The 25,512-nt window shown below is 44.9% G+C and overlaps 1 protein-coding gene across 17 annotated transcripts in view; it reads right to left on the reverse strand.

Annotated features, from left to right (window-relative positions):
• Nucleotides 1-25,512, reverse strand: part of SORBS2 (sorbin and SH3 domain containing 2) — a 923,152-nt gene that overhangs the window by 770,754 nt on the left and 126,886 nt on the right. For all 17 annotated transcript variants that reach the window (XM_069631529.1, XM_069631528.1, XM_069631527.1 and 14 more), the window contains exon 2: nucleotides 652-795. The gene's annotated coding sequence lies outside the window, so the exon portion shown is untranslated. The remainder of the gene's footprint in view (nucleotides 1-651; nucleotides 796-25,512) is intronic.

Below are 25,512 nucleotides of genomic sequence, written 5' to 3' on the forward strand. Positions count from 1 at the left end.
TTGGATAACATTCTTTAAGCAATTTGTATGACAGACACTCTGGGGCTGAATTGTGGCCACCTACACACTTATGCCACAGGCATAGTGCACAGCATGAGGCATAGAGCACAGCATGGGGCATAGTGCACAGCATGGGGCACTCGCACCTAAGGTTATCTCAGTCCAAAGGCACTAACACATAACTTTCCTTGTAGAGTCTGCGCAAGTACGAGCACAGAATACTTCATAAAGGACGAAAGGGGAAGGCACTTTAGAAATCAACATGCTGCCCTGAAGAAGGTCATTTCCTCACTGAGTTGAAACATCTACAACCATCTCTGGAAATGGGACTCCCACTTCCACAGGGGGTAGACCGTAGTTAGTACACTTTGTACAAGCATTACACACATGGATTGCTGAAATGAAACATTCCACACACCGACTAAGTGAACCAAGATCACACCCTGTGTGGAGGGTGTGTGGTGGGCATCATGTCTAGTAGTGTGCAGGGTAAGCGCTGTCACAGGAGGAAGTTGTGCGGGGGTGAGGGGGATGGCAGGTACTGCACATTATTCTATTTCTACTGCGCTGGGAACTCAGTATCAAGAACAGGACATCAGTCGTGTAAAGAATGCGAGGAGGTCATGCGCGCAGCCACTGGTGCCGTCCTACCTTTGCCTATGGTGCCCGTGCTTCTCAGGTGCAGCAGCAGAGTTCAGATCGTGGGCAAACGCACATCCAGACGCCGTTCATGTAGCCTCTGCCGACGCCGTCCTAGCCCCGCGGTTGAGGCGCGCACAAAACCCAAGAAAGAGCCTGCAGCGCAGAGAGAGAGAGAGAGAGAGGGAGGCAGAGTCAGGCAGGGGAAGAATTTCAGCTGCTGCTGCTACTGTTCTGTTCTCGGAGCATTCGAGCTATTTTCAGCTGCAGACGGGGTTTGTCCACAATCGAGATAACCATGTAATACTCAGCGCGCCCCCCTCTCCAACCCGCTTCCACCAACATAAAATCAGGAAATGGCCAGAACTAAACTGTGTTCCTTTTCCAAGTTCCCAGCTGAAGGAAAAGCGCAGAGAGCGTCTGCAGAGCACCGGCGAGTATTAATAGAGCCGAGCCTGGCCGTGGCATGGAGGGAGCGACATGGAACACGGCCCTGTGTGTGTTTCACGGACCTTCGCTGGGGTTTCCTGCATAGGCGACTCTTTCAGGACATCCCCCTGCGTCTCGGGCTGCGCGCGGGCTGCTGCTAGGCTTGGCCCGGAGCCCTACACCCCTACATTTACATCTGATGCTCTGGCCGCGCTCGCTGCCAGCGCCCACTGATCCCTCGGGCTTCCGTAGGATTTCTGCCAGCAGTTTATTTCCAGTTTGCATCTGAATTTCCAGCCGCATCCACGGGGCTATTTTCGAATGCCCGAGGACTGTACTTGTTGGTCCTTCTCCTAGTTCACTGGGGACAAGGAGGCAAACGGGTCAAAGAGTAAACATTAATCCCTGAATAAAAGTGTCAACTCCTTAACGGTAACTTCATTTTGGCAGTAAGCACCGGAGGCTGGTTAGCTCCTATGGGCAGCACGGAGGCCCGTGACAGCCTGGAAGTGTACCTATTTATTTATTTATTCATTTTAATTTTTATAACGCCCCGCATGCATGAAGGCTCAGGGCGCACAATGCTACAATGACAGGACGAAACCACAAAAGCAGTGTCAGGGAAAGGGGCGCGGGGTGAGGATGAGTTAGCCAGGCTTAAATTTGAACAAGCAAGTCTTGATCATTTTTAAAAATTCCGTGAGGGAGTTTGCTGTTCTCAGTGTTAGTGGGAGGATATTTCAAACTGTGGGTGCTTGGACATCAAAACTAGTCCCACCAAATCTAACCAGCTTGAACCTAGGTTGCATCAGCTTGAATTGATCTCGAGATCGTAGGTTGCGGATTGGTCGGTTCGCTGTGAGATGGTGTGTGAGATATTTGAGAGCAATACTGTTCCATCATTTGTAGGCAAAGGTTAGATGCTTGTGTGTTATTCGATGCTTTATGGGCAGCCAGTGGAGATCCCTTCTAGCATTGGGAGTGTGGTCTCTGCGAGAAAGACTGAAGATAGCACTAACAGCACTATTTTGAATGAACTGGAGTGTTTTGATGTTGACTAGGGAAGTACCAAGCAGCAGGCTATTGCAGTAGTGCAACCGAGATTTCACTAGGGCCTTGGCCAACAGAGGCCTACTGCCAATGGAGATGAAATGGGGAATGTGATTAAGAAGTTTAATGATGTCTCACAGGTTGCCCAGACCTACGTGACCTGTGGTCTCATTGTGAGCTCGGCGTCAAGAAGAACACCCAGCGTCTTCACGGTCCTGGCCACTGTGATTTTACTAGCAGCAATTGTGAAACTCTCGTACTCAGTGGGAAGTTTTTTTAGTCTAGCCCCAGATTCCACAATAAGGAGCTCTGTCTTGTCTCTGTGGATGGCTAGCGAGTTGCAGGCCATCCAAGTCTGGATGGCTTCATAGATGGTATTAATGGTGTGAAGGATTCTAACCGGGCGTCACACACCGGATCCGGACTCTTGTCCTTAGCCTAGGATGTAGCGCTAAATTAGAATACTTTCTCTTTATTCTCTATGAATTCGAATTGAACTGACACCCAAACCGTCTCACACCCCCCCTTTTTTTTTTACAAGCTTTATTATGTTTTTTATGAAATTCCAAGAGCTCAGGCAATAAACTCGCGCATAAAGTGGAGAGAGATGCTATACAATTCTTTCGTTATTATTTACAGATCTCGCACTGTTACACGGTTATAGAGTCCTTGGATATAATAGTTAACATTTAACAATTAACATTCACAATTGTCCCTTCCCCCCTCCCTCTGCCTGCTTATTCCATTCCATTAGTGTTCGGTTGAGATCATACAAAGCAGCTCCATTTATTTGACAATTCAATTTTCTTCTCCAGGTGATTTGTTTCTGACCTATGACTATATTATAGAGACTTTACGTAGTATTCTAGGTTTGAAGAACATTTGTTCATTGTCTCTAGTAAATTCGTGAAAGGGCATACATGTATTCAAATACTTCGAATAGGAGCCGTATGTCAAGGCTTTCACCTTCTCCAGGGCCATAATTCCCGATAATTTGACCCACCATATAGCTTCTACTGGTCCTTGTTTTTTTTTCCACATATGTGCCAGATTAATCCTCGCTGCGCTCAACATGTGGGTGATGAGCATGGCTTTATTTCCGGTGTTTGCGTAAATGTTCTCGATAGCTGCCCCTAATAATATTACCACTGGGTCCATGGGGAGCTGTACACGGGTTATTTCTTTGATATGGCTCAGAATTTCTTTCCAATATGTCTGTGCCCGAGGGCAGGTCACCACATGTGAATCATGTCCCCCACCTCACCACACTCTCGCCAACACAACTCACCACACTCTCGCCAAAACTGGCTTTGATAGAATGTACTCGCTGTGGAGTCATGTACCATATAAGGCATAATTTGAATGCTGCTTCTTTGAATGAGGCGCATTTAGAGCTTTTCACTGATCGCCTCCATATTTGCCCCCATGTCTCTATAGGTATAGGTTTGCCCATTCCATCTTCCCACTTTCTCACATACGGAAGTATTTCTTCTGGGTCTGCTCCAGGGAGCAGGCAGTGTATTCGCAAAATACCTCTTTCGGGTGTTCCTTCTTTTATGGTGAGTTCTAGTCCTATAGGTTGGTGAGAAGCTCCCTCCTTCACCTTTATGTTTGTGACCCAATGCCTAATCTGAGTATAGTGATATCTTTCGCATTCGGGAACCGAAAACTTCTCCTTACACACTTCAAATGTCAGGGGTACCCCCTCTATATAAAAGTCTTTTAAGGTCAGGTTTCTCCCTTCACCCCAGCGAGACCAGAAATGAGGTTGTATGCCTGGTGTACATTCTGGATTATTGGCCATAGGTGTGAACGGACCTCCTCCTAGTTTTAGCTTCTTATTTTGTAGGGCCTTATCCCAGTACCACAAAGTGGCTTTTGTTGTTTCTAGTAGTGTGCCTCCATTCCCTCTATGTCTCGGGCGTAAGAACCCCAAATTCTCTAACAGGGTTTTCTAGTTTACCCATAGATTTTGGTTTTCCCTTGGAGGCCATTGTAGCATTGGTGCCACCTAATAACAATAATAATAATAATAATTTCGCATTTATATAGCGCTAGGAACACTCAGGTATCTGAGTGCTGCTTATTATTAAACACAGTGTGTGGTGCTCATTTATCGACCTCAGAAGGATGAAAGGCTGAGTTTGGCCTGCCGGGATTCAAACCTGCGTTAGCAGGCTCTGCATGGATGTCAAAGCGAGAGCTCTACTCGCTGTGCCACTTGACCTGCGCTGCCCAAAGGTGTCTACGAAATTCCGATACTCCTAGCCCTCCTATTGCCTGAGTTCGAAAAATAATTTTTTGGGGGATTATTGGTTTCTTTCCTTTCCAAATGAAGGCCATGGTAGTCATTGACCGTAACGATTGTAAGAATCTGTAGAGAAAGAAAATTGTATGAAAGAGAAGACACGGAACATTGAGAAGAATCCAAGAAACCCTGTAGAGCAAACCGAGCGCTCATTATAAAAATAGGAAAGATGTATGTAATAAGCTGTTACTTAGTCTAAAGAAGAAAATAAAAATAAAATTTTAATGGGCACTCGCGAGGACAGAATGAACGGAAAACAAAAAAAGGATGGGTTCTATCTTACATTGTTCTTGTTTTTTTAACTTTACTTTTAAAAAGTCTGTTCCCTTTTAAAAAGTTTGTTTCAAACTGTATTAAAATAAAAAAAATAAAAAATGAAGGCCAAGACCTTCCTCTGTAGAGTATGGATTGCAGGAGGGGGGATCCTCAGGGGGAGTGCGCCCACTATATATAGAAATCTGGGGAGAAAGGACATCTTAACCGCTACTATGCATGCTGTCCATGCCCATTAATCCATGCATCCATGACCATGCATCTCTTCAGGTCTTCCGCCAGGGTTGCCATTAATCTCGGGATATTTGCCCCGTAAAGCTTCCTGTAGGTGGACGTTAGATTTATTCCTAAGTAGGCTATGGGTCCTTGGCTCCATTTTAGCAGATAGTTCTTCTCCCATTCAGCTAATTTGTCAGGGTTTTCTGAAATATTAAGTGCACTAAATTTAGGGTAGTTGATGTGAAACCCTGATACTTCTGCAAATTTCTTTAGCATTGTGATTGTGTGGGTAAGTGAGCGCTCCGTGTCCTTCAGGAAGAGAAGGATATCGTCTGCATATAGGGCTATTTTCTGGCTTCCACAGGTCTCCGTCTCCAACCCCAGTATGCCTTGTTCTACTCGTATTCCTTGTGCGAACGGTTCGATAGCCATTGCATAAATAAACGGTTAAAGGGGGCATCCCTGTCTAGTACCTTTTCGGATTGGAATGCTTTTGGATAACTGACCATTAATCATCAATCTTGTGGATGGATAAACGAATTTGGCCAGAATCATGCGGGAGAAGATCGGGCCACATCCAAACTTTTCTAGGACTAGCTGCAGGAAGCTCCAGTCTAAGCTATCAAAAGCCCCGGAGGCGTCTAACGCCAATACCGGCGTAGGTTGTCCTGTTCTTCGTGCCCATGCAATAATATGTATGGCTCTACGAATATTATCATAAGTATGGTGTCCTCTTACAAAGCCTGCTTGGTCCGTATGGATTATTTTGGGGAGGATTCTAGCTAATCTTTGTGCTAGGATGGTAATTTAAATTTTCACGTCTCCATTTAACAAAGAGATAGGATGATAACTTGCACAGTCAGTCGGATATCTATCAGGTTTTAAGAGGAGGATCGTAGTCACAGGGTCATTTCCCCTGTTACTCAGCCAGTGTCCCTTATATAGTTAAATAGTCGTGTTAGTGGGCAACCAATACATTCTGAAACATTTCATAATAAGCGTTACAAAGACCGTCTGGGGCCGAGGATTTGTTCCCTTTCAAGGTAGTAATGACTCCCCTCACCTCTTCTTCTGATATCGGGGCTGCTAAGTCCTGTCTATCCTCCTCTGTTATTTGCGGCAATTCCATGTGTGCTAGGAATTCCGTTTGTGCCTCCCTTTGCAAATGGTCCCCTGATAGATGTTTAACATAAAATGCATGCATAACCTCTGTCACCCCTTTTTCATCTTTGACCACCTCTCCCCCTGGATATGTTAGTTGATTAATACGGTTAAGGTCTTTATGTTTTCTCAATTTGGCTGCTAATAGTCTGTTGGCTTTGTCCCCTTTTATATAATATGTTTTTTTTGTTTTAAGGAGGAGTTGTGCGGATTCATCCACGTAGTGTGCCTCTAGTGCGGCTTTAGATTGTTTGAGTTCCCGCCAAGCCTTTTGGGATTTTCTATCTCTATATTGTGTTTCGGCTATTTCTACTTTAGACTCTAGTTCTAGCCTCTCCCTTTCTTTTCTATTCTGACAATTTGCTGTGTTTGCAATGAATTCCCCTCGGACCACCGCCTTATTAGCATCCCATAGTAATCCCCAGTTAATCCCTGGTGTGTTGTTTTCATTGAAATAATTCCTTAGTACCTGTTCCATGTCCGATCTCAATGCCAGGTCTTTCAATAGTAGCTCATTCAGCCGCCATGGTTTGCGAATTTGTGGCTTCTGACATGGCATTTCCACTGCCATAGAAACCGGTGAATGATCTGAAATACATCGCACCCCTATTTCTAGCCCCATGACCTGTGGGATAGCTGTATCTGATATTAGGATCATGTCGATCCGGGAGAATCTTTTATTTACTGCTGAGTAAAAAGTGTAATCTTTCTCTTGAGGGCGGAAGAAGCCCCACGTTTCGATTACCTGTAGGTCTCTGAGAAATTGCTCCATGGCTCATCTGTTTGCATTATCACTGGGTGTTTCTGGGAGGGTTTTATCCATAGAGGCATCCATGGCACAGTTAAAATCTCCCCCTATAAGGATGGATTTGCCCTCTTCCCCATTCTGCGATTTTGGAGATAAGCTCTGTCAGGAAACTATCTTACCTTTCGTTGGGAGCATAAATTGTCACCATGGTAACTTGCCGGTTCATTAGTATTCCCCCCAGAATTAGGTATTTCCCTTCTGGGTCTTTTTTAACAAATTGTTTCTCAAAGTGGACCCCTTTAGCCATGAGAATTCCCACCCCTCTTTTCTTTGTCCCACTCGAGGCCAAGAACTGCGTTGGGAATGCTCTGTGTCGTAGCCTATGCTTGTTTTCCGGGCGCAAGTGGGTTTCTTGTACCATACCACCGAGGCCTGTGATTCCCCCAGCCTTCTCATAATTGATCTTCTTTTTATAGGGGAGTTTAGCCCTTGCACATTGAGCGTGATGAACTTTAGGTCAGTCATTTCTAGAATAGAGCATCAAAGCGCTAGTTTGTCCCTTTCTTTGTAGTAATCATTAAACATTGCATTCTCATGCTTTTGAGCCTCAACCGCGAGCTGTGTTTTATACAGAAGTCTTCCCTCCCCCCATCTTTCAATTCCCCAAAACCGTTCAACCATAACAATTAACATAAACTATCACAACGACTCACTAGGAATTGACTTTCCCAGGAACTTGGGGTTCCGTGTGTCCCTCTCCAGAACCCCATACACCCTTTTCAGTCGACCCTGGCTTAGGATCGTTATTTCTAGGTAGAAGGCATCCTAGGATACATGACTTATGACTTACAGGTATCCTACCCCTTCTTTTGGGTGCATAATGCAGAGTTTATCTCCTTTTGATCCTTAGTGCGTCCTTGTGGATGAGGTCATGCTGGCTTCCATTGTTCTCTCTTCCGGGTTCCACCATCCTTAGTGTGGTTTGATAAAGTTTGTCTTCCAGTAGCATTTTCATTCTCCTCTCCTTCCCTCATAAGCTCTTCCAACTCTTCTTCCTTTGTAAACGTGTATCGCTGTCCCTTCCATTCAAAGAGGAGTCCATTCGGGAAGACCCATCGGTATTGGATTGTCTTGTACCTCAGCCAATCAGTTACCACTCACAGCCGTTTCCTCTTTTGTAGTGTAGCTTGGGCTAGGTCTTGGTAGAGCTGAATAGTTGTCGTCTGGTATCTAATGGGTTCTTTCTTACGAGCCGCCTTCATGATGTCTTCTTGTAGTTGATATAGATGTACTCTGGTCAGCACATCCAGGGTCAGGTTACTGTTAATTTGGTAGTTGGAGTAGACTCTATGGGTTCTGTCTAGTATTATGTCCCTTTTATTGTCCGGGCCCAGTAATTGTCGAAACAGCTCTATAACTGTTCACTGTAATTCAGAGTCCGGTATTGATTTGGGCAGGCCCCGGATTCGTATATTATTGCGTCTTGATCTATTTTCGGTGTCCTCTTGTTTGTTTTGGATTTGGTCTATTTGTTGTTCTAATTCCTGAACCCTTCTGTATAGCTCATCTTGTTCGTGTCCATGCTCAGCCAGGGTAATTTCTGCTTCATCAATTCGCTTCTCTACTGCAGTGATACCCTTATTAAGGTCCACTATTGACTTAGCCATATCCGAGGAACTGTCTTTAATGTCTTTTTAAAATTTTTGTAGCATCTTCAACAGATCCGACTTGCGCAGCGGTTGATCTTCTTGTAGTAGTCTGTCCACTTGAGTAGGGGATTGTACTTGAGCAATTGTCTGTTGTGGGTTGTGTTTCTGGGACTCTGCTGCTTGCATTAGCGCCTTTATGTCTCCAGAAGATGAGCCTTTCTGCTTTTGCACTTGCTTAGCCATTCTCGCTAAAGAGAAAGCGTGGGATCCTGGATCTAACTTAGGCTTAAAGTTTCTTTGTAAATTGTGTTCCTAATTGGTTAGTGGGGATCCCTAGTGGGGATCCCCCTGTCTCCTTGCTTTTAGAGGATCCCCCTGATTTCGGGCTTGGGAAGTGGCACCCCTTGTTTCCTAGGCGTAACTCTTATGCGCTTCTGGGTTTTCTTTGATGCAGGATGGATTTCATTCACTCTTAGTGGGGACCAATGCTGTTGCAATTGTTTCTTACCCGTGGTATCTTAGCGTATTATTCTAGTTGATATGGGTGTTAAGGTTTACTCCGCTCTCGAAGCCACTTCCCGCTCTACTTCTGCGTCTTCGCTGGCCCGCTGCCTTCTTTAGGCTCACTTTGCAGTTGGCGGGTGGGCGCTGCTCCCACCTCCCTCCGGCTTCGCTTCACCTCCACCTCCGAACTTCTTGCCTCCTAGGATGGCATCGTGGTGCAAATGCTGTTTCCTGCGTCCGGGCGTATTCCTCAGTTTCATCCGCGGCCCCTTTTCCACCCATGTCCGCGTCCCTGTCCATCTCGCTCTCGCTGGGTTCCTAGACGCCTGTAGCTGCGGCACCTTTCAGCCCGCTTCGCACTCAGTCTCGCTTAGCTCCTCTTTGCCCAGGGTGCCGGCGCGAAGGTTCTGCTCTGGTGATCGCTTGCCAGTTCTCGAGGCACCCGGCCCCTCACGCAGTCGCTGGCAGGATCACTCTAATACACGTCAGGGAGCGAGAAGGGGAGAGCAGCAGACCGCTCCGACTCGAAGTATGGCAACGCGCTCCGATTCGAGGTATGGCAATGCGATCCAAGTGCTCGGTCCTCATATCCCGCTACTTGCTTTTGTTTCAGGGGCCTTGGGTGGCTACATCAGATGCCTCAAAGTCTCCCTCGTCTTCGGTGTGCCTCCTGCTCTCTTCCAGCATGAAGTATTCCATGGCTGCCATTTTGGCGCGAAGGGCACTCCGAGATGTAAAGCTGCCTTAAACTTGTCCTTTAAAAAGGTCTTGCCGCATTTATTTTTAGTCATCATGCACCTCTAGTGTTCATAAATACATGGGTAACTTCTGCAGGAAAATCGTCATCTTAGAAGGGAGTATGGGGCTCCGGGCTGCAAGAAATCACAGAGCGCGCCGAGGAGCCATCCGTCCCGGTCCTCAGCTGGCCACGTCCCCTCAATCCCCCTTTTACAACTACCCCGGTTCACAATGGACCATGAACCAGGCCGGTTGGTGGGAGTACAATATTTATTCAAAGAAAATACCCCAATTTTTATGTTGGGCAGCAATCACCAATGGGGTGATAATTACAATAAAAACCACTGAAATACGCTTGGGTAACCTTCTACACAAACCTATCCAAGCCACAAATGAATAGGAGCACTTTTCCAATTAGGATAGATAGCACCCAAGTTAAGGTTTCCCCCTGCAATGTTCCCTCAACCCACCATTACTCAAATTCTGAGTGGATAGAAAGAAGCTGCAGGTAATGGTTTAAAATGACACTCAGAGTTTGATAAATAATTAATTATAAGTGTGTTTAAATAATGATGGACATATGTTTTATCACAGTATAAGTGATGTTATATCACTAGCAAATATAAGATAAGGTATCACAAAAGGCATACAGTTAAAAAAACAACTTGAAATGAAAACACAGTGCAGCCAAATTCACACGTTGAAAAGTTGCAATTTACACATTTGCAGTTTTAAATGTCAAAACGGTTTTTAAAGAAAAAAGGGTGAAATACATAGAATCGGAATGCGATTTTTAGGCTGGGTGATAGATGCACATCAAAGGGACAATATAGAAGTGAAAAAAGTGACTATGGCTGGATAATTGGATGAGATTTTCAAGGTGAAAGGAGGTTCGGTTTTGGTAAAATAAATCAATTAAGGAGAGAACATTGGTTTTAAAGAAAAGACACATTTCACTCACACTAGATTTAATGGCTAGCAAAGAGGAACGCCACCTGTGAATATAAAAGTTATGCTGCAGTTGTAACCCTTCATGCAGTGTACCCTTTTTCTTTGTGGAAAATTAATTAATTAAATCAAAATATTGCTAAGGAGTTACAAGATGTGGCGAATGAAAGAATTACGCTAATTATTAGGAAATCAAGGACAATATGCACAGAGAATTAGAACAGTTTAAGACAAGTTATCAGGGTATGAATAGAATTACTTAGAGAGTAGGACAAAGAGAAAGGGTCAAGATTGGATAGGCTATGTGTTGCTATTGGATGTGGAAATACAATCCGCTCTTGAGTGAGGGATTTGGGACCATCAACCAGGTTCTTGAATCAAAAACTCTGGTCACAACACTGCAGGCACCCCTCACAGCAAACCGCTGGGCAAATCTGGTCACTGGATGGCAAGGGTACAGCGGGCATGCAGGTAGTGGGCAAAAAGCTGGCCTGGTCACAGGTTTCTCCCAAAAGGGTACCACAGCATTTCACCCTTGTTATTGGGATTTCGGTGGGGTTTCTGGATCAATGGCCTTGCTGGGATAGGGTCAGCTATGCTTTGTCCTGGCAGTAGAGTCTGGAATCTTGCAAATGTCTGGATATGCAGGCACTGGAAATTCAGGAGAGAGTGTCCTGTCCCTGTGAGCTCCCACCCCTTTTATAAAGCAGGTGACATCACCGGGTATATTGTTGGGCAGACCTAAGCTAGACCTACCCTCAAGAATCGGATAGGTCAGCCTAAGTTAATCACCTCCTCAAGGAGGAGAATCAGTTTAGGGGGCTGTGTTTTATGGAGTGAAACGCCATCCCACAGTCCTTTTTGCCAAAAACCAATCTTAACATAAATCACACTTTTGTACAGTCATGGCCTTTTGGCAAATTACATAGGCAGATTACATAATTCACACAGAGCATGGCAGTCCACTTCTCACATTTCTAGGACTTTGTTTCGTCCATCTAATAGTTTTCCGTGGTTTTTCAATGAAATTTTTTACCTAAAATTCTATAACTTTATACAGATGTATATATTATCATAAGGCATGTAAGTATTGCGTTTCATTTCAAAGTGGCATCATATATACTTTCCTCAGAATATCCAATTCTCTGCCATTTCTGTCCACAACATGCCAGTGAAGGCTACCATGTCTTGTTTAAAAGCCACAAAAATTACATTTAAACTGTTAACTTTTTACATTTCTGTGTGGTCCAATTGCAGAGATAAAAGTCTCAAAGTTTTATTAATAAACTAGTCTTTTGAGCCAAAATGGGCAGCCATTGTCCTCCAACTGGGACAATTTTCTCTTCAGGCTACCACCCAATGTCAGTTTAGCCCAGGGCTGCCCTGGAGTTTCCTCAGTTTGAGTGACTGGTGGTTGTCACTTCCAAAAGTCGCACGTAGGTGTCCCAGATCTATTATCTCAGGCTGGAGCACAGACACAAGCCTGACGAGCGTGTGATATTTCTTTCTCTTGGCCTATTCAGAGTTTCCAAGGGCATAATTAGCACATAAGTGTCCCAGAATCTATTGTGGCTTCTTTTGGGGGGAAGGCCTCTCCTGTTGCTAGAAACCCCCCAAGCAGCAAACCTGTTTGGCTAGTTCCACAATGCAGCCCATACCTTAGCATCAGAATCATGTCTGTTGAAACAAAACATCCTATTTAGATTTTCACAGAACACCCCCTGACATTTCTAGGCAAGGAAAGTGCTTTCTTCAACATTGTGCTTTTAAAACAGGCATTTTTCCTGTTTTGAAAAAACACATTTTGACACATGGGAAAGTCTGCTGGGCTGACCATTTCAAAAAGTTTTCTCTTCCTTATGACTTCCCAACATTGTTTTGCAGCCCTAGTCTGTTTCACTTATATAGCAATCTCACAGGTTTACTGAAATTGACATATGTCCTTAGAGCTAGGGTTTCTTTTAAGCAGTGATTTTTGACATTTTGTAGCCCAAAAGGCAAGCGTTTGTCTGTGCAGCTAAAAGTAAAGCTTCTGTTGATTTCCTGGATCTGGTCGGACACAGCCTGTTATTCTGTGACAGTGCTCTCTTTTGCTGGCACAATCTGAATGTGGGTGGGCACAGCTAGATCTCCCGGGATCCGAAATGTGTAAGGTTGAACAGATGAGAAAGAGCATCAGGACGCCATCATTATAAAGGCCAAATATTTCCTTTTTCAAGGGGAATGTGGATCTAGCAGCAAAGCAGTTCTGCTTCTCAATTTCCTCTTTGTGCATGCAAGAAACACACTGGCAGGCTTTCTCAGTGTGCCCTCTTGTTCCATCCTGCCCAATAGGCGCTTGGCAAGACAGTGCAGCCATCATTTTGAAGCTGCAACTGCAGTTTTGATGTGGGGCAATGGTACCCAAAGGAGCCAACACAGCCATTCTGCTGTTAACTGCTGAAGTGCAGCTTGGTGATGTGTGGAATTACTGCTGAGTGGGTAAATGTATCCCACAATGGCAAGGGAGTGCTGTATATAGTCCCCCGACAACGCAAGGAGAATCTGGGTGGCATCGGCATAGTTGGTATATTGCAACCCAGTTTCGAGAAGTGATGTGAGCGGATAAAGCTCAGTTCAGGCAGAGTGGATCACGTGGGCTCAAGCAGCAAGCAGACATCGAGCAGGTTCAAATGTGGTGTCTCTGTGTGGCTGATGGTGATGCAGGTCAGGCCGCTCAGCAGGATCTCTTCGAGATCGGGCGAGTCAAGTCGGATTGTAATTTTCGGGAAGAGTCGATGAGTGATGCTCCATCAGTTTCAGTCGACGGGCAGCGTTTGTGGAAACAGTGATCCTGTTCCTCCATTGTGCAGTTCGGCGAAGCGGCAGTTCGAGGCGAGTCGGGTTGAGTCCTGGTGTAACCCTGGTCTGAGTCAGCAAATGACAGCCGCGGTTTGAGTCAGGCCCAGTCATACAGCAGGTGATTTATGCCTAGCAGGTGATGGGTTCAGTAACGTCATGATGCAGCATCGAGCTGGCTCGAATTGTGTGAGGAATTCGACCATCGGTGGGCATGCATTTGCCTGGGCTTTTTTGAAATTTTAAATGAAACCGAATGATGGTCGATTAACCTCCAGAAAATGTGTGGGGCTAATTCTCACACATTGTCCTATGCTCACTGCACAACATAAACATAGACACATGTACTCTTGGTGGACACAGCCTACAGGCACAGTCCCCCTGTCATATTCAGTTGGGATATAACAGCCAGGAATATACCATGTCATCTCAGAAGGGGCAGGACCAAAACCTTCCCACTATGGCCAGCCTAATTAACCAACTAAGGCTCCACGGATCCACCCTGTACTTTTGTTTAGCTCTGTAGCTGGTGGCAGTGATTAACATACTTAACATACTCAAACAGGAACACATGGGGTCTGGCTGGAGAGGTTAACACAGGAGACAGGAAACCCCAACAACCTTCCATATTCACTGTTTAATCTGAAGCCAGCACCCCCCCCCCTCATTATCGATTGACAGTGACATTTCATGTCTGCGTGTATTACAGTATTCATCTCCACAGGGAGAACCCATTCAAAAGGTACGAGTATGTGGATTGACAGCACCAGAAAGTCTAGTCTCGCCACAGCTTCAAGCGAGACCTGCCGCTTTAATCAGGAACCACAGAGAGGTCATTGACCAGAGAGACCCTTTGATCCCCAACAGACATGAAGATGGGTGGGGCTTAGTATTACATGTTTTAACCCCTTTACCTTTTCTGTTACGCATACAGGAGATTGTTGGTGGTAACCCAGGATTGTTTCATTAAAGTAGGCTTAGCCTACACCAATCACTGTGGCCCATTAGGCTCTAAAGAGGGCTGAGACCCTCTTTTGGCAGATCATCTGAAGACTTCACAAGGAGCAGCAAGAAGAAGATCTCCTCATTGGACCCTGGCTGAAGGTACAGTCTGCCTTACATCTTCCGCCAGTGCAGGAAGGCCAGGACCTCCAAGAGGGAAGCAAGATCCCTCCCCTAGACATCTCCCAGGGAACAGAGGGAGATGCTGAATCCAGAGGACCTACTGCTGCTCCAGAACTGGAACCCAGTCAACACACACCTCGCCCTGCTAGGCTCTGCAGCAAGCTTCCTAGGTGGGAAGTACCATAGAGTCTCTGAACCAAACCAAGGAGAAGGCAGAAGCCTCCAACACTCTGATCAGCTTTTGTCCGTCTGCTTTAAAGGATGACATGAGCCCAGTGAAGAAGCTAGGAGTGCATCAACAAGCATCTACCAGCTCCAACTTTAAAGGACATTTTCGAGCCAGGCGAGCTGTCAAGCTGCAACTCTGACTACACAGCTGACTGTTGTTGCACCACAGCCCCTAAGCCATCTGAGAAAATGCAACCAGTTCTTCAGATCCACCGAGCAGCACTGAGACAACTATTCCTGACCAGAGCCGCCACCTAGGCCAGCCTACAGCCGTCCGTCTAGCTTCGCTCACCAAACTGCCTGCTGCCTGATACCTACAGCTGTCTCCCGTCTTGAACCCGATCGCAGAAGCTTCAAAGCGCCCTGAAACCGACTTGACTCTGTCGAGCACCAAGAACTCCTACAGTACAAAGTACATTGTGGTTCTGTCCACCTGGTCCCTCTTAGAAGCCCCTTAGTTACATTTAACAACCCATTGTTCCCTTTGTGTTGGCACTAAGTACCCTTGAACTATTGAGATTAATTACTATATCGTCAACCCTCCTGTCAGTATCCAGAGTGCATCCCTTTTCCTTCTTTGAAACTCTCTGTCCTCTGCATTCCCTTACAGGGTGGGTTGTATTTTGTAGTGTGCTAGAACTGTCTGTTGTGATAATAATATGTGATAACAATAAAGTAGATATTTTCATACAACCTTGACTGGATAGTCCCTTTTATCACTGGGTAATAATTGTATTTTTGCTGTGTTGCAACTAACCAACGATCCGCAACCTTTGGAGATAGGCCTGCCACTCCGTCCATATTACAAATATTGGCCAAGGATTTTTATAATTTGCTTGTGTCTCCAATCTGTTCGGATCCCTTCTGGTGTACTCTAGGCCTGGGGCTGATTGATGGTTTAGAAGCCGATATTCATCCCTGGACCACTCATGCCCTGGAAATTGGTTTGTCACAATGTGCAAACAATTGTTCGAAGGTTCAGAGGGATGCCAGAAAGTAGCACCAGCAGGATCCCTTGGCATTAGTGGAATCAAGTTCCCTGGATGGTCGTCTGGTCGGTTTTGAGGCGGCAGAATGGTGTGCCTTAGCAGATCTGGATTTCCAGGTGCTGAAACACACAATTCAGGGGCTCAAGGACAGGGTGAGCCTTTCAGGTGCAGCTCTCCCTGCCCTGTGAGATTCTGGTGCAGAATGGATGGTCCTGGTCCACAGAAAATGTCAACCTCAAAGAGCTCTGTGAGTGGGTAGGAGGCAGAGCTCTCCACTGCCTTGGGCTGGTCCTGCTTCAACTCAATGGCTGAGGGTTTTGCAAAAGTACAATTCTACCAAAAAAGGTCCAGTGAATCATTTTCAGGTATTGTTATAGAGTGTTGTTGGGGTAAATGCCACAGGTGATTGGACTGAAGCTAGCCTGCCTTAGTGGTCCAATCCCTGTTCTTGGAAGAAGTGAACTTTGCCCTTCTGACATCACACTCAAAGTGCTTTGCCTTGGAGGAAGTCGAGGGGCAGGAAGGAAAGAGAGAGCAAAGAATCAAAATGGCATGAGTCTCCTTCCGCTGAACATAGCTCTCCTGAAGACTCTAACCCCACCGCTCCCCTTCTCCCTAGGATCAAAGACCTCTAGACATGCAGCACGCTGGTGTGAGGTTTCTCCCTTTGAATGGGTGTGCTCATTTGATACCTGCACCCAGGGCAGCTCCTGGTGGGTGGCTGTCCCAGGCAGAGGACATTATCTACAATCACAAAGAGATTAAAATAAAGGCATGACCACAGGTTCCTGTCCTTTCCTTAGACAGGCTCAGCCTGTCTGGACAGAATACACATTACACATTAACTTCCACTATTGTGTTGACTCACAGGAGCTGACACAAGAGTGATATCAACTTGGATGTGGCTGCAATGATCATAAGTAGTGAGATGGACCATGCCTTAACTCAGACATAGCTTTATTTTTAGAGTTGAACCTGCTACCATCATAGGCTCTTTATGATCTGCATGGTTTTGCTACAGGGGTGCAAATCTTAATCACAGTCCCTGCACTGCAGAGACTTGGATGTCACTACAGCTGTCAAATGGGCAACTGTGACGCGTGAACCTTCTCTGTTGCACTGATAGAGAAGGCGTTGGGAATCAGGATACTGATGCAGCAGGACCAAGGTAAACACTATGTTTATGGCATGGATCTTCTGAAGTGGGAGTCTGATCAGCAGATCAGAACTTTTTGTGGAATATTGTACACGATGTGAAGTGAAAAAGCAAGGCATTAGTAATGTATGCAGTAATTTTACACTGTGGGGTAGGGGTTTGTCACCATTGGCTCGCCAGATGTATTGGAACACAACTCCAATCAGCAACTGCCTGCATAGTCAGTGGTTAGAGATCATGGGAGCCGTCGTTCAAAACACCTGGAGAGCCACAGGTTGCAGACTCTAGGGTATATTTGTGCCCTTCCAAGGCGTAGGAGGAGCACAAAGCAGAGCTTGCATCTCCACTTTGCTTTCCTCCTGCAACTTGGAAGAGCACCAGGATTCACACCTGCGTCAGATTTTCATGCATGCATAAAACCAATGGTATCCTATGGAATTTGCTTTGCATTTGCACCTGATATTGAGCAAGCAGATTCCACAGAGGTCCATTATAAAACGCTGCCTGGCAGGCAGCATTTATTATTTTACACAACGGAGCATAAAAGTGAAGAGTAAAGGCGATTTTGCCTGCTTTTATTCTTCACAATTGCACTGTGCTTTGTAAACGTTGAAAATTGCATGCGGGGATCCCAACAGCGCATAAGTGCTAATGTCGACGGTGCCGTTATGCAATTTGCATTTTATTTCAAATGAGCCTAAATTTTTCTGTCCATATTGCTACCTTAGAATGTGGGCTATGGTGCTGGCACAGCAGTGGTTAACTTGAACTCTACCATGGCCCTATCACTTTTTATGATATTATTGCCGCATTGAAGACGCTACGTGGCATTGTGCCTAGTTTGTACAGGTTTGACTGGAATGAAAAGGTTGGGCGGTATGTCTGGTTCGTTTTTAGGCCCAGTTAAGTGCCAATTTGCATAGACTTGCATAATAGCCTGGTACGTAAGGGGAATTTAGAAGTTAAAACACAAACTTAAAAATGTGATTTACACTTGCTTTGTGTTAAGTTGCACCGCTGTCTTACAGCACCTGGAGCTTCGCTTCCTCACATGGTGTACACGGGGAATACGTGCATGTCCGTTCTCATACTGTTACTGTTCTTTTCTTAATTATGAAAGTGTTCATATATTCATTGAGCACAGCTTCCAACTCTGAGCAGTGGTAATCCGCCACTACTAGGGGGAAAAAGTACGAAAAATCAGTTGTAAATTAACAGCAAGACGAGCAGAATGCGACTGAAAAGGGGGACATAGAAATACAGGAACAAAATACAAATTAAAGAGAGAGTCGAATGATTAGCAAGGCTCTCTTGGAAGGAAGGATAGCGACAGTGTTAGAGTTCTGGAGTGGTGGAGCGGCTCAGGTGGCAGCGTGGCACCATGAAGTTAGATGCGGAAGCCTAGAAGATCCTGCTTATGAGTGAACTTGGTTCCACAGTGGGCTTGCAAGTGGACCCCATAAAGTGTATGGGGACTTTCGGTCAAGACAGGTCATCCGGTGCCTTCCTCCATACATTCACACCGTTCCCTTTGGCAATTTAGCAACACAGAAGGATAATAACATAGAAACACCGTTTAACAGAACGATCATAACTTGCACCACTGACTGCAGGTAATGCAGTCCAGCCTGAGGACCTTCCTTGCCAAGTAAGATGGAGTGTGATAGGGCTTCATGGAGCACCTGCAGAGTGCAGTCTGTATGGTGCCCGAAAAGGATACAGAGTGGATAGAGATCATTCAGGAGGGGTGTTATGCGATCCAAGACACCGTAAGTGGACCAGGAAGAATAACAATACCACAGTCCAGCCACACAGTACTAAAGTCTGGATATCAATTATATCAAGTATGAAATGTGATGCAGGCAGAAAGAAAATGTTTCTTAAAACAACAAAGTTGGTACATTATGCATGGACACCAGCCCTAATGTTATCCTCTAGCCCCTTTACACCTAAAGATCAACTTAACCGATCCGAATCCCCCACCCTCCTTTCAAGACGGCAACCACATTCAAGCTTGCAAACATTACTCATGTCCCACATAGTTTGTCTGACCCACCCCTAGTCTCTCTGAGGTTGAGTCCAGGTCCTGCATTTAATTGATCACCTTTCTTCTGGGATCTCCTGGCTCCCCGCTCCTAGCGCCCATTGATCTGGGTAGCTACCAGGAAAGACTAACTTATGATTTTGACCTTTCTGTAGGACATCTCGCCGGTCCTCTTCTCTCGCGTGCCCAGGCTTTGCTCATGTTGCAGCACGCAGAATGAAACGAATGACTCATCGCATAGAAGACAATTCATTTTTTCCCAGTCTTCTCCAATAAATTCTCTCTATACCTAAATGATGCTCCCAATCTCTGTACAGCGCAGCAGCCCTATGGTCCTTGTATATTTCAACATTGTACTTGCGTATCCTGGTACTTCCCACTAACTATCCTGCATTGTGAGGCGGTGCATAGAATACAGCTGAGTACCATGAAAAAACGAAGCCCGTCCAGCTGTGCACATACCCTCTTCCAGCTAGTACAAATCGCGCCTCTTCACCATCCCCCTTTCGTCTTCCAGTATATCTGCACCAGACTCTCTGACTGTCCTGTGCAGCTCAGATCCCTGAACTGTTACCCTCTTCTACTGCTGTATGTTATGCCTTACTCACCAACATTCCTGGGGTAGCAGAAATTACATCACACACCTGATTACGTAACACGAAATGATGTCATATGATCTTTTCATCTTTCACCCCTGTGCTATCACATGAAATAACATCACATGACATTTAACCCAGATTTTGACAGGTGTCAAAAATGCACAAAAGGTTACATTTCGTAAAATACCAAACCGGTACGAAAGTCGACATATGACTTTTACAGGAACCAACCACATTTTAACTAGGGTGCTGCCTTGATAGGCAATGGAGGGGGCCATGTTATTACAGAGGTAGAACCAGTAGAACCAACATAGGGCAGGGGGCTGCTAAGCATGTGCCGCTACAGCCTCATATTGTCATTTACTGCCAACCTATACCAATAATAGCTGGACGTGTTAGGTCTAGTGATCATATGGCAAGTAACGCCACACATTTGCAGCTGCTGCCATAATTCAGTATAGCTAATCTAGCCTCTGTTTTAGGATGCTGCCATCTCATATCTGTTGTGGCTTTACAGCCTAAGTATGGTAAAAATATGTAATCTCCAGCTTGCTGTATCTAGTTCCTTCATTCATATGCCAAGTGCATCTTCGAATGTCCAGTAATGCCACGCAATTGCAGTTAATGCCTCAGTAACAACGAGCCCTTTATTTCTTTATACCACAGAAAGACTTTCATCATAATGTAAAATTTGTAGAGGCAAAATCCATCAATCAAATTACAATTCAAAAAGTCATAAACTAAATGGGCACTGTTGAGACATTAACGCATTTTGAACTGTACATGGATGATCATCATCATTATCAGGAGGACTAAGAGGCTGACCCCACAGCGCTGTACTCATTTATGCCACTCACCATATATGCTGTTGACCATACATGTTTGAGCTATACGGTCAGCAGCATATATTGTTGAGAAGACCTTGCTAGAATTTAAACACGTCAACCTCAGAACACACATTGATCTCAGCAGTGGCAAGTTAACCTGCTGAGTTATCTTAGCTATTTCTCCTTAACAGGAATACCGCAGCATTTGGTAATGCATTGACTCTGGGGGTTACATTTCTTATTAGCATAACACTTATTACAGTGCTTAGAAGCAAGAGGAATATGTCATTGCCTACTAGTAAGCCTAATAATAGTAGTGCTATACTTTGTTTTTAAAAGGACTGGATGGGAAAGGAGAGCGTGATTGGTAGATATCCTAATAAATGTGTTTTTTAACTGCACAATTGATTAAACATCATAGTTTGTCCCAATTGGATAGTTCAGCGAGTTAAAAACTCAACACAGCTCTGTGCTAGCCTACACATTCCAAGCTCATATTTGAACATGGCTGATCTGCCATTCATCTTTCTGAAGTTGATAGATTACACATTACATTTTGTCGTAGTAACACCTATTTTTACAGCATTTAGAAACAAGAGGAAATAGGAGCCAGACGTGAAGTGATATACATACAAATATGATGTAATACCAACTATTTTACCTGGATACAGGAAAATCTAGGCCACAGTAACATCACGATGTGGAGAAACGTTGTGCAAAAAGATAGCCCTATCAAGTTAAATGGAAAAAGGAAGCTCTGCATTTGGGGCATCCACTCTCCCTAGTCTTTATAGACAAACACTAATCTACAGCTGCACCTTTGTAAATGAAGCGCATTGTCGGGTGGTCAAAGAGGGTCCCTTCTAGGGGATTAGTCATTTGTTAGGTTAAGTATTTTTCCAGGTCTTGAGAGGTTGTATGTAGCCGTACAATTTAGAAGGTTGTTTAAAGGTGCCAGAAGTCTGTGGAATGGAGGTGGCTATTAATAGTTGAAAGGAAATAATGGTTACGCAGACCTTCCTCTAGTTGCCAAAATGAGTCAGTGATGCCATGTGCAATTATACTTAAGAATTAAAGGTTTTAGGCCAGTTATTGCTAGCAAATATTATGTTTTCAATATTAATGTTGAAACTATACACCAATGTCAAGACCTACTACAACCAATCCCAAGAAGAGGTGTGTTTTGAATATGATCTGAAGATAATAATGAGGATAAGCCTGACCAATGAAAATGGAAGAATTGCGGAAAGATGGAATTTCTTTGAAGAGGATTTTTCCAATCATATTTGGTGGGTGGAGAGTAATAAATTATACCTTAGAGTGTTTTTTGTTGCAAAAAAGTATATAAAATGCCAACTGATGTTGGATTATTGAGACTTGGGTTAGTTTGGTCCTGCAACACCATTTAACCGTTACCCAGAGCTTTTGTACATTAAACTTGATTTATGTACAACTGTGTACTCGCTTCTTAAGTGTTTTCGGTTAAGGTGACTAAAGGCCCAACCCCACATTTGGCAAGTCAAGGTAGGACCGCCGGTGTTCCAAGATGTTGGGGGTCTTCTGTCCACAATCTCAGCTGTGGCACCTCACGTCGGGGACCAGTCTTCCATGCACAGTGAAAAAGAGGTCTGCTCCCCGGAGACGTGGTGCCATGGCCTAGCATTGTGGAACAATTTGGTTCAGGTGAGTACACGGTTGGGGGTGTAAAGCAAGAGGGGAAATAGGAGTAGACAAGGGGTTGTTTCCTTGAATGACAGGGTTTATTTTTGGGGGGATTTTTTTTGGGGGGTAAGGATAGACATGGCACATGGGTGTTAGATTAGTTGGGGTTGCAGGGTTTGGAAAAGTGGTTGTTTTTTGATAGAGTGATTGAACTGTTTTGTGTTGTAAATCCTTTGTATTGTTTGACTTAGTTTGTTATTTCAGAGGTGAAAGGGGGTATCTTACCCTGCACGCCCAGTGTGCAGCTTGTCCTGATACTCTTTAGTTTGCTTGTCTGGTTGGCTGGAGCCCTCACTTGAAGATGGGGTGGTATCTTTGGGTATGTCCAACCGTATATACCTTTCTGAAGTAGGTCTTGACATTCTTTTGTATTTGCAGTGTGGGGGGAGTCCCTCACATACATGTTCTTGGTTAGTCGAAGTAGTGAAGGGAAAACTTTCTGTAGTCTAGAAAAACATATTTGTAGTACAGAAGGCCGTAATAGTAAAAGGAGAGAGAGCGAGGGCAGTGATGCTGAATTGGAAAGAATTTCTCCCCTCCGATGCTCAAGTGGCGGGGATATCTCAGAAATATTGTCCAGCAAGTGTTTTTGTTAAAATACTATCTTGTGTGTATGAGTGAGAAGTAGAATTGAAGTAAATAGTGAAGTGTGGTAATTGTGGTACAGGCAAGTAAGGTGAATGAGTGTGAAAGGCGACTAAGGAATTGGGAAAGGTTAAAAAGGAAGCTCTTGGGTGAACATTTTTTCATGCCGCAGGTTGGTCTTAGTATTCAGTTGTTTGTGAAACTATTTTTTTATCAATTGGATTGGAGTATGGAGACTCTGTTGAATCATTTGTTGCCTGGCTATGAGGCGAAAACATTTTAATATCATAGGGAATGTTTGCGGGAGAATAGGGGAAAATTATAACTTCTTGGCCTACTGAGATATCCTATGATACAGGGATATTGGAGAACATGCATACTTTTCTAACTACAAAACACAAAGGCTCAAAGTTAGAAAAGGGTTAAACATCTTGGAATTTTGGAGGATGTATGAAAAAAGCAGAAAGGGCCATAATGTTGAAATTGTGGGGGAGGGCTGAAAAAAGGAGGGTTCAGGAATTTGTTCTGCACCCCCACCATATGGGTGCAATCCTCTATTGCCGGCAGAGGGGTACACAGAGCATGAGTTTGTACCTCCGTTTTCCCCAGCAGCTACTCCAGTGGTTGCAAGGCAGACATAGGTAACGCTTCCATCAGCTACGATTTCTAAGATTTGGGATTCTGAGGAAAGTGGAAGGGTAACTCCTTCAATGGTTAGGGCTGCAGAGAGTTTGAAAATAGCTGGAAGGGGATAACTCCCCCAACTGCTAGGTTAGCAGATAGATTAAGGCTGGAGGAGCAAGAAAGAGTGAGACCAGTATTGGAAATGAGAGAGAAAGAGGAGGGAAGGCCTCTTCCTGCGAGGATAGAGCACAGATTGCGAAGAGTAGTAGATGCGCAAGAATGGGAATAATGAAGGAATCACTCCGGTTAGCGAGGAAGAGGTAATGCTGTTATGGCGACAGAGAGAGGAAGTGAGAAGACAGATATATGGCATGTAGAAGAAGGAAGGTGGAGACATGGGGAGGTTCTTGTTAGATTGGATAAGTTGGTTATCAGAAAGGTTGAGGTGGACATGGAGAAGAGGGATACTGCCAGGGTTACAGAGACTGAGCAGGGAGGATGGGAGGCGGCACCCTTTGGTAGTACCGATTATGCTTCTGTGCCTATAGAAGTGTTAGGGGATGTAGCAGTCAGAGTAGACAATGAAGAAGAAGAGGAATGGGATGTCGGACAAGGAGAGCAGGGTGTAGACACCCTACCTCCTGCTCCAGTAGCAGCGATAGAAAGCAAACCATGGAACTATAGGACAGGCCAAGGTATTCACACCACTGTGGTAATTGGTAGGGGAGAGATGGGGGAAGCCCCAGTAAAAACAGGTCAAACTCAGTTTCCATTGCTCCAGAAGGGACTGGAAAGGGTGTATTATGTCCTGTGGTCATGCATGTTCTGGAATAATTTGATGAGGATACTTCCTTCACTCACTGCACGGGCGGGGAGGTGGATTTATGCATTTGAGAAACACACTGGCAGTGTCATCTTGGCCATAGAGGTCATGAAGTGTTTATTCATGGCCCTAATGGGACAGCGGTCAGATGAACTTTAGAAGAGGTTGGGGTATCTGTGAGTTCAGTAGGATATACATACCCATGATGGAGCAACTTTTAATAATCTAAGGGCACAGGTATGGGGGGTCTTGCAGATTATGTACCCCGATACGCCTGATATCAATTCGATTTTAGCTAAACAAAATAAAATTAGATTATAATCCTGCGGCACACATCCAGTTAATTCAGGAGATGTGGAGGGTATAAACGGGAGAAGCATGGGACAAGAATGTGGCATGCTAAAGAAGGGATTTCAGAAAGAAGTCCAGCATGATTTAGATAAAGTAGTAGGGATGGAGGTCAAGAGTTGGCCAGAAAATCAGGCACACATTGTGCATTTCTGAAAGAGAAGACAGGAAAAAGAGAGGGAGAATGAAGAGCAGGCACAAAAAGAAGAGGCTCAGCTTGTTCAAAAGAAATGAGCAAAGATTTGTTTAGAAATGGCAGTAATTACAAATTCTATGGTAGGACAGCAGGGGCAACTTGCACAACAAGGACACAGTGAATCGGGTATGACGCAGGGCTGGGTGGACAGGTATGTTCACGGTCGGAGGCCAATGAGACAGTTTCTGAGGGGCAGAGGAGGATTTCCACGGGGAAGTGGGTCCTTTGGTGGGTCCGGAGGAATGGGTCCCTGGTTTTATGGGCTAACAGGAAATAATTATGGAGGATTTTATGGTATTCAGTGTTGTTGTGTGCTGCACAAACGTTTGGGATCCCATCAACCATGCCAGCAAAATAATCAGTGCAGACATGGGACAAGCATCCTTTACCCCAAGAAACAGTGCCCACTACACTGGAGTGAGTGTTTTGGGGGGGAATACTTTTTCTCTCCTAGGTGCTATTATGTACCAGGATCAGGACAGCCCACAGGGATCTCTGATGTGTCCAGACCTGTCCATTACCACCGATATGGAAGAGGAACACTGGATAGGTGTGCAGGTAGGTGACCAAATCTGATCATAAATGGTTGACACAGAAGCTACCAAGTTTTGTATTAAGCAAGGTGAGTTCACCTTGTCAGGCAAAACGATGGACACCAAGATTCTCTAGGGCTGTCCTGTCAGTTCCTTATACTGAAGATCTTTGTATCAAGGTGAGTAATTAAAATGTATCAGCTCCTTTG

The sequence above is a fragment of the Ambystoma mexicanum genome, chromosome 6q (genome assembly GCF_040938575.1).
Source record: "Ambystoma mexicanum isolate Mex_15411 chromosome 6q, UKY_AmexF1_1, whole genome shotgun sequence".
In the NCBI taxonomy this organism is placed as follows: Eukaryota; Metazoa; Chordata; class Amphibia; order Caudata; family Ambystomatidae; genus Ambystoma; species Ambystoma mexicanum.